This window comes from Myotis yumanensis, unplaced genomic scaffold (genome assembly GCF_028538775.1).
Source record: "Myotis yumanensis isolate MYYU_CA2020_CCGP unplaced genomic scaffold, mMyoYum1.0.hap1 SCAF_18, whole genome shotgun sequence".
In the NCBI taxonomy this organism is placed as follows: Eukaryota; Metazoa; Chordata; class Mammalia; order Chiroptera; family Vespertilionidae; genus Myotis; species Myotis yumanensis.
The window spans coordinates 1,814,179-1,823,273 of record NW_027223769.1 but is presented as its reverse complement, the minus strand read 5'-3'; positions in this window follow the sequence as shown (position 1 = coordinate 1,823,273).

Here is a 9,095-nt window from a genome sequence, read left to right as displayed (position 1 = left end):
AGAGCAGTTTTCAGTTCAAAGGAGGAGACAGTGTGGAGGAGATAAAGAGATAAGGCATTCACAGCGGAGACAGAGACTGAGCTAGGCGGAGACTGAGAGACTGAGCTAGGCGACTGTGGTCTGGGACAACTGGGCCCCATGACAGGACACATGGCAGTGGAGGATCGGTGTCCCTGTAAAGGGAGGGGGCCAGGAGTGGAAGGAGCAGGGAGGCTGAAGGGCAGAGTGGCCGCTAGGATGGTGAGGATATCTCGTCCTAACAGGGGCACGGGGCATGAAGGCATGACTAAGAACGAGTGGGTTATAGGGCTATGATGGAGGCCAGGAAGGGGTCCGGTGGCCAGAGGGCAGGTGGATTTGCCGTCAATACCCATGTCCGAGATTTTGGAAGGATAAAGGGGCCCTAAAAAGGAGGGCAGGACAGAGAAGGCAGCCCCCGTATCGACCGGGAAGGTGACCCACTACCTTCATTGTGACCCGAGGCTCAGCGAGGGTGAGAGGGTGATCGGAGTGGACGAGTCCGGGCGTCTTCAGTCTTCAGCCAATCCTAGCATGGCCAGCGGTGCATCATGGCCCGGAAGGGCGACCCCACCACGTTGAGACGTGGAAGGCTCGCCACTTTTCCAGGAGCAGTCACTCTTCCAGTGACCATTTTGACCGCGCGCCGGGCAGGGCTTGGTCGGAGCCCGGGGCTGGGGGCACTGCTTTGCCCAGTGGCCTTCATTGCCGCATTTGAAGCATTGTCCGGTGGCGGCTTTCCTTTCGTTGCACCCACACCGCTCACAGCCCCCTCGGGGCCATGGCGGCTGCCGTTAACCACAGGGCCACAACAAGGTGTGTCTGCAGGTCTACCCTCTGTGGAAGGCAGGCTTGCCATTCTGACTGTGCCTGCTCCTCACGGGCATTAAGAACTTTCAAGGCCATTTTTCACTTGATCTCGGACCTGGGTTTGAGGACCAATAAAGACCTTAAAGGTCGGGTTTAGAGAGTGGGGGCATAGATTCAGCTATGCCCTCAGTCCGCTGCTTCCCTCAGGGGTAGAATGGGCGCAGGAATGGAAGAGGCTGTTCTGGAGCTAACGTTCTCAGGATTTGGGCTCTAGGGGAGAAGGAAGCTGCTTGTTAAAAGGGTCTGAAAAGAGCTGAGCTGCAATCTCTTGCAAAGGGAACTGGCCGGACAGTTGTGAATTTAAAGTGTTGGCAGGATGGGGAAGGAGATTCGGCAGAGCGCAGTGGAAGGCGGGCAGTTAGAACTCAGAGAGGGTACTGCGTGGGGTACAGGTTATTAAGGCAGGCCTGTAAGGGGAGGGGAGAGCGCAGGAGAGGTGGCCTGGGTGGGCGTGGGAGAGGCACTGGGAGTCTTTGATGCATACAGTGGGGTTGGCGGAGAAAGACACCAGGTGCTTTTCAATTGCGGTTTAAAGTCGCAACCTCCCAGAGGCGGGGCAGAACGAAGGCTCAGGGACAGAAGGAAGGTGGAGCCTGTGGACGCCTGTGTACCTACTAGGGAGGCAGGAGGGGCGGGCCGGCAGGGGACTTGAGTTTCCGGCTCCCGCAGCGGCTACGGCGATAGCGGCGGCGGTGGGGGCAGAGCAGGCAGACGGACAGACCGCGCGGCAGTGGAACGGGGAATGGGGCACAGTGCGCGAGGCGGCGGCAGTGGCATTGGCGGCTCGGCGTGCAGGGGCACGGGGTTGTAAAAGGCGGTTTGAGTTTCCGGCTGCCGCGGGGCGGGCGGAAGAGGGGAGGTGGGATCAGGAGGCGGTGGAGAAGGCGTGGCTGGAGGAGAGTCCAGCAGGGAGGGAGGAGTGGAGAGTGCGGAGAGTGAGGATGCTGGGGCGGACGGCGCTGGGGCAGACGGCGCTGGGGCGGAGGGGAAAGATTCCCGGGTGGTTCAGATAAGGCGGAAAACGAAGAGATCTCAGTAGGGAGAGTAGGTTTCCCACGGGCCAGGAGAATCTGGGCCGTGGGGCAGGAAGAACAGAAGAACAGAGGGTGGGACGAGAACGCAAACAAAGGAAGGCTTGAATGTAGGGGATCTCGAGCCATTTCCCGGTTCGTTGGCAGAAATTACTGAGGTCGGTGAGGATGGTAAAATCAAATGTCCCGTTTTTAGGCCAGCTAGAGCCATTATCCAATTCATACTGGGGCCATGTCACGTTACAGAAATAAATGAGACGTTTCGGACGCAGGTCCTGCGACAGGCCCAGTTCAGCCAGATTGGTGAGCAGACACCCTAGAGGTGTGGTCGGGTCAGGTTTGGAATTTTGGTTGCCCATGGTCCGTTCCCCGCGGCCAGTAGCGGAGCCAAAAAGCTAGCGTCCTAGCGATTTGACTCGCGCCACGGACAGACGGAGTAGACCAAAGGAGTTAGGGACGTCTCCACTATCTCCTGAGGTCCAGAGGAACCTTCCTGGAAGGGTCCGGAGGTCAGCCTCTGACGCGGCCGCGTTTTGCGGACAGAGACGCCGGCAGGTGTGTGGCCACGGGGGAGCGGCATGGGGCGGGGCAAGACTCACCGCTAATGTTGCCACCGGGAAGAGGCTGCCGAGTTGAAGAAACGAGGTCCCGACGGGTCCTGGGCCACAAGGAGGGAGAGGCGGACACCTCAAGCCGTGGAGGGACGGCAAGACTAGGTGTTCGCGCCACCCGGGTTTCAAGGCACCAAATGTTAGGTGGCCCAGGAAAGCGGCGCAAGAAATAGAGTCCAGTGAATCAGAAAAGAAAGGAAAGGAAAGTTTATTTGCGTTCTCGGGCGAGACCCACCGGCCCAAAAGGTGGGGCCAGTGAATTTCGCGACTTCAGGGAGGGAGGGACATCTCTTTATTCAGGTGTTTGGTGAGGGCGGGGGCCTGAACTGAGGAAGTGCCCGCAGCAGGGATCATCACACATTCAACTGAGGGAGTCTCGGCCGCAGGGGGTGGGCGGCACATTCAGGAATGGGTCAGTATCTTGTGCGGGGATCTCTGTGAACTTCAAGGAGAAGCAGGTATCTGTGTCTGGCACGCTGACCCGTGAGAGATTCCAGATCTGTGAGAAATTCCAGAGGAAGTCCATTGTCTCATCCCATGTCCGCGTGTATCCGATCCCGGGCTCCCTCCGACCTAACAAATGCTACCCTGCCTGCAGCTAGACCTGTTTTCACATTCCCAGGGAGGTGAATGGAGAATGAGGCCTACTTAGATCAATGTGTCTTTTCCATACCTGTAAGCAGTTATGAGTCAGCTATATGCTACCTGTAAACTAGATCTCTCTGTAATTGCTACAGAATCTCAGAGAAAAATATACTCAAATAAAAAGAAGCATTTCAAAATGGATGAATTAGTTCATCCTTTTGCCAACATTTGCCAATCCTTGAGGGATTAAAGTACTCTTCTTGTTTTACTGTGCCCTGTTTTCATCGTCAGAGGTGTGGCTCCAGAATATTAAAGCCCACTAAATCATTTTGCATTCCCCTATTCAGCTCAAAATGGTAGAATTGGCTTTCCAAATCCAAAGTCCCAGGACCTTTGAGATGCAAATATCAGGAACTGTGGTCTGGGCCATTTTAAAAATACAAATCTCTATAAGCTGGAATTACAACTGAAATACAGAAAGACTTCCTGAATAATGAATGGAAAACTCACAGGAGAGAACCCTGATACCCAAGGACCGAAGGTGGAGACAGCATATAAAGGGACAGTTAGTAGAGATTGGTAGGAGGGGCAGATGCCCGAAAGGGCTGGCGGGGCACCCACAAATAGCAACTGAAGTCCTGGAGAGATATCTCAGCTGTGTGTGTGTGTGGGGTGGGGGCACGGTTGCCACTATGAACTCTGGGATCTAATCCTGAAGCTGAGATCCCCAGCAGAGAGCACCAAATCTGAGGGTACCCACATAACATCTAGCTGTGAAAAGCAGTGGGGTGCTGTCTGCCAGGAAGTGGCAGCTGAAAGTTCGGGCACCTTCTTGAAGGGCCAATGCACAAAAATTCCTTGTGGAGCCACCCACCTTGTGCTCTGGCAGAGGGAGGGTAAAGTGGACTGGAGCTGTGAGAGCAGAACCCAGGTCTAGGGGTTTGGGGGATAGAGCTCAGAAGGCAGATACCCCAATTTTCCTCAGCTGAGTCATTCTCTCATGCAGTGGAGGACATCTTTCCCACATAGACATTTGTCTAGCATAGGGGGAAGACAGTCGACACACCATATTGGAAAACATCTTGCCCTTAGGCCATTTAAGACTTGCAAATCTGGCTTTCAGTTTCTTAGAAGTCAAAAGCTATTTAAAAAAAAAAAAAAAAAAAAAAAAAAAGACTTGCAAATCAAAAACAACAATGAGGTGCCATCTCACACCTGTCAGAATGGCTATCATCAACAAATCAACAAACGACAAGAGCTGGCGAGGATGCAGAGAAAAAGGAATCCTCATACACTGCTGGTGGGAATGCAGACTGGTGCAGCTACTGTGGAGAACAGTATGGAGTTTCCTCAAAAAATTAAAAATGGAACGTCCATTTGACCCAATAATCCCATTTCTAGGAATATATCCCAAGAAATCAGAAACACCAATCAGAAAGGATATATGCACCCCTATGTTCATAGCAGCACATTTACAATAGCTGAGGTTTGGAAACAGCCCAAATGCCCATGAGCAGATGAGTGGATTAGAAAACTGTCCACTATGCTACACAATGGAATACTACGCTGCTGTAAAAAAGAAGGAACTCCTACCGTTTGCAACAGCATGGATGGATGTAGAGAGCATCACTGTAAGCGAAATAAGTCAGTTGGAGAAAGATAAGTATCACATGATCTCACTCATTTATGGAATATAGTGAACAACATAAACTGATGAACAAGAATAAAGCCAGAATGGGAAAAATATTTTAGAATATAATATAAGGAATGCTGTTATTTGCATATTTTTAATATTTCCTCCAACTTTTGTGATATGATACTATGTTAGTACAGTTTTGGTAATATTATTATACTTAAAATCCTTTTTACTTGAAATATTGTTTATTGCATGCAATGTTATTATATTTAAAATAATTTTTCTTGAATAATTAATGTTGATTGTATTTAACATTATTATATTTAAAATATTGTTTTTCTTGAGATATAAAATAAAATAAAAAATAAAAATCTCTGGAAGATAGCCACCTAAAGAAATAACTTTTAACTTATTTCAACTATTCTTTTCTAAATTAGTAAATTTTAATTAAGGTTATTAAATTTCTAGATATTTTGAAATAGTAAGAAATACTGAAACATTGATTGCTAAATTAGCCTTTAAATTTGCCTGCTTTTGTCTTTATTGTCCAAAGTTCGACTGACAGTTTAGGCCCTCTCCCCACTGGGAGTAGGCCTAAGCCAGCAGTAGGACAACCTTAGTGCTGCTGCAGAGGCGGGAGAGGCTCCTGCTACCCTGCTGCGCTTGCCAGCAGGTGACTCTGGGGGTGAGAAGGGGTCCTCTGAGTGATGACTGGTAATGGGGTGCACCTTCTGTCTTCGGGTGTCACCAGCCTGGTTTCTGCTTCCAGGGACAGAGTCCTAGGACCATCAGTCTCAGTAGGACCTTCAGTGAAGGGGGCAGGGGGTGTCCTGCGTGTCAGATGGGGGGGACTATGGTAGGAGGTCATGTGGCTGTGAGCTCCCTGGTTCGTGAGGGCCATGATTTTGTTTTAAAAAAGAATATTCACTTATTTATAATTATTGCTAAGTAAACTTCTCTTTTAAACAGGAACATAAAAACACAGTAGGGCTTTGCACAAGTGGAATTTCGAAACAGTCGGTTTGTATACGTGTCAAAATAAGTTAGAATGGAATTGATCCAGGAGTTTCCAAGTCCCCTGAGAGGCCTCACACCTCTTTTGCAAAGTTTGGGGATGAGGGGTGAAGATAGGAGCCTTTGCAAGACCACCCTCCCCCACCCCCGCCTCAAATTGTGAGTTTGTGCTGTCCCTTTCCTTAGCTTCGCCCAGGTCCTAGGCACAGGGTAGGGGGGTTCAAGTATCAAACTCACTGAGGATCAGCTGATGGTGGGGCTGCAGTCGGAAAGGAGAGCCCCACCCTGGGGTCCTGAACCTTCTCCCTTGGGTTCCAAGACCAAGGCCACTGCACTGGCAGGAGCAGAAGGAGGAGGAGGAGAAGGAGGAGGAGGAGGAGGAGGAGGAGGAGGAGGCAGTGGCACAGGGTTCTTTTTGGTACCAGGGGAGGAAGACACCCTGGGAAGAGGTAGTTGTCAGGGATGATGCTCTGAGCAGGAGAAAATGTCTTCCACAGTGACAAGGTCACTTCCACCTGCGGGTCATTGTAGCCGGCACCTGGGCACTGGTGGGGCTGGGGTCTGGAGACCACACTTGGGGAGAGGCTCCATGGGCCCCAGCCCTCTCATCTGTTGCTTAGTGTGAGCTATAGCAGAGAAGGAGGGGCCCCTGGCTGCCAGATCCCAGGCCACCGTTTCCTCCCCTCAGTCCTGATCACAGCCACCCTGAGGCTGGGCTTGGCCCTTCACTAAGGTTCAGCATTGGAGGGGCTGCCAGAAGGCACCTGTCACATGTTGGGATGGAGGGAGGACAGAAATGGAGGTCGGTAATTTAGGTATCACACCCAAGAGTGGACAGCAGATTCTGCCCAGAGTCTGAGAGGTGGAGGGAGGAATGGTGAGGACACTACAAAGACACCACCCAACCCCTTAATGAGGGAACATTATAGGTCCTGTAGTTCAGAGAGGGGCCCAGGGATTGGGACAGGGGTTGTCAGCCCACAGGTTCTGGGAATGAGACCTGACAGTGTCTATTTTGGTGGCATAAATTCATTTTTAAGTTATGAAGTCACAGTATATGATTCTGAAAATATAAAGTCCCATGATATAGTTTTCTACTTAATAAGATGTTTCTTCCTAATGATAGAAATGACTGGGTTTACTGCTGAGATGCTTGAGATGGTAAGAACATCAGAGTAGGCTGTCTAATTGCATGGCATATATGTTTGTTATGATGTATATTCTCTTACCAGTGTCTACAGAATTTTCCTCACCCAACTTTGCAGTACAACCCACTGGTGTCAATCTTATTTGTGGGCACACCCTTTCACAACCCAGTCTTCCAGCCAGTGAGCTAAGGCAGCCATCAGTCATCACCTCTAACTATGCCTCCTTCTGAACCTGAATGTGCCCTCTGTCCAAGGTCAGCCCTAATCTCTCAACACTCCTGCTCCTTTCTCTCCTCTTCTAGCAGGAACAAACCACTAGAGGGCACCCACACTCCTTCTTGAGCTCCTGGAGACCATTCCATCACCTGAGACAAATAAATGCAAGTGTTTTTCCTGCAACAGCCCCACCCTTCAAATACTCTTTAGATTTGTTCAGGGTGTAGCTCTGGCTTCAGACATCAGGGTTCCCAGGGGAGCCCCTCACATTGGGGTGTGGCAGCATGGACTGGGGACATGGAACCATGCCCAGGGCCTAAGTCATTGTAGAGGGAGATGGTTCAGGGGCAGTGGGTAGTATAGGATAGACACCCAGGGCCCAGATGTTCCTGCACGAGGGGTGGTTACAGGGGACAATGGTCGTGAGCCTGTGGCTCTGAAGGCCCTGCCACTTAGCATCTGTGCACATGGGCCTTGTCTGGGCTGGTGTGAAATATTTCAGACTGGGCCTTCCCCAGTGGGAGGTGGGTCCTCCTGTGTATTTCAAGAACCTTCTTATTGAAGAATGAGGGAAGATGTGTTACTGGCCTTAGAGAGTCACATTTTCCCCTAGCGCTGGGAAGCACCTGACCACCATTAAAATAAAGTGTCAAAAATGCCTTTGGTTGATGATGATGGCAGTCAAGGTGGAGGTCTGCTCAGGGTGGGCGAGGGAGGTTCTCCCAGATTAGGACCCAGTAATTGGGAGGGTGCGGACCTCCCTGACTCCTGCCCTCTTCAGGACGCCACTGCTGGGTTGACTGTGAGGAACTGAGTCTCCCCTCACCCTCCCTGCAGTGTATTACAGGGATCCAGAGCCCCTTCATGTAGAGTGGACCATGAAGGAGCTCAGGTGAGGGAGGTCAGGTGGACGTGAGGAGAGAGCCTTATTCCTGGATTTGGGAGCTGTGAGATGAGGGCCACCAGAAGGCACACAGCCTGCAGCTGAGTCAGTGCGCCAGGACGTTTCCTCTGCAGATCCAGCCTTTTCCCTGCGAACATTCCATTACCTCCCCTTCAGTGCTCCCAGCTGAGGCCTCAGTCCTTCCCCACTCAGTCCTACATTGACTCGTTGTCTCCTTCACACTCAAGGCGCTCTGTCTGCCCAACTTCCCAGTCCCCCCCCAGGACTGCAGAATGGTCATTGCTGCCCCTGACCCCACCAGTGTGGTGGCCCAGTCCTGCCTTCCTGGTCAGCTGTGGGACCAGGCTCTCAGGCTCCGTGTCCTGATTACCATCACCTGCCAGGAGGTGGCAGCAGCTGAACAAAGGGGTGATACAGGGACAATTATTATCTCCCTGTGTGTCTGCAAGTGGACATGTGGGGGAGGGTAATGTGTTTGTGTGTGTGTGTGCGGGGGAGGTGGGGAGGTGGAGGGGGGCACCAAGAAAATGACTGAATTTCCTGCTAATTTAGATGCTGGTAGTGTGTGCCTTTGAAATTTAACAGAGAGTTCATGGATATTTTCTTGGAGATACGTAAGAAGGTAGTTGTAACTCAGTATATTGGTCCTCTTTGTTTCTTGATGAGTATGGCTAATTGTTTATCAATTTTTTTCCTTTCAAAGAACCAGTTTTGTTTCATTGATGTTTTTGTATTGTTTTTTGTCTCTGGTATTTATTTCTGCTCTACTGTTTATTATTTTCTTCCTTCTACTTACTCTGGCCATTTCTTGTTGTTCTCTTTCTAGTTCTTTATGTTTTAGGGTTAAATACTTTATTGCTGTTTTTTAAAAATATATTTTATTGATTTTTTACAGAGAGAAAGGGAGAGGGAGAGTTAGAAACATTGATGAAAGAGAAACATCGACCAGCTGCCTCCTGCACACCCCCACGGGGAATTTGCTCGCAACCAAGGTACATGCCCTTGACTGGAATCAAACCCAGGACCCCTGAGTTCGCAGGCCGATGCTCTATCCACTGAGCA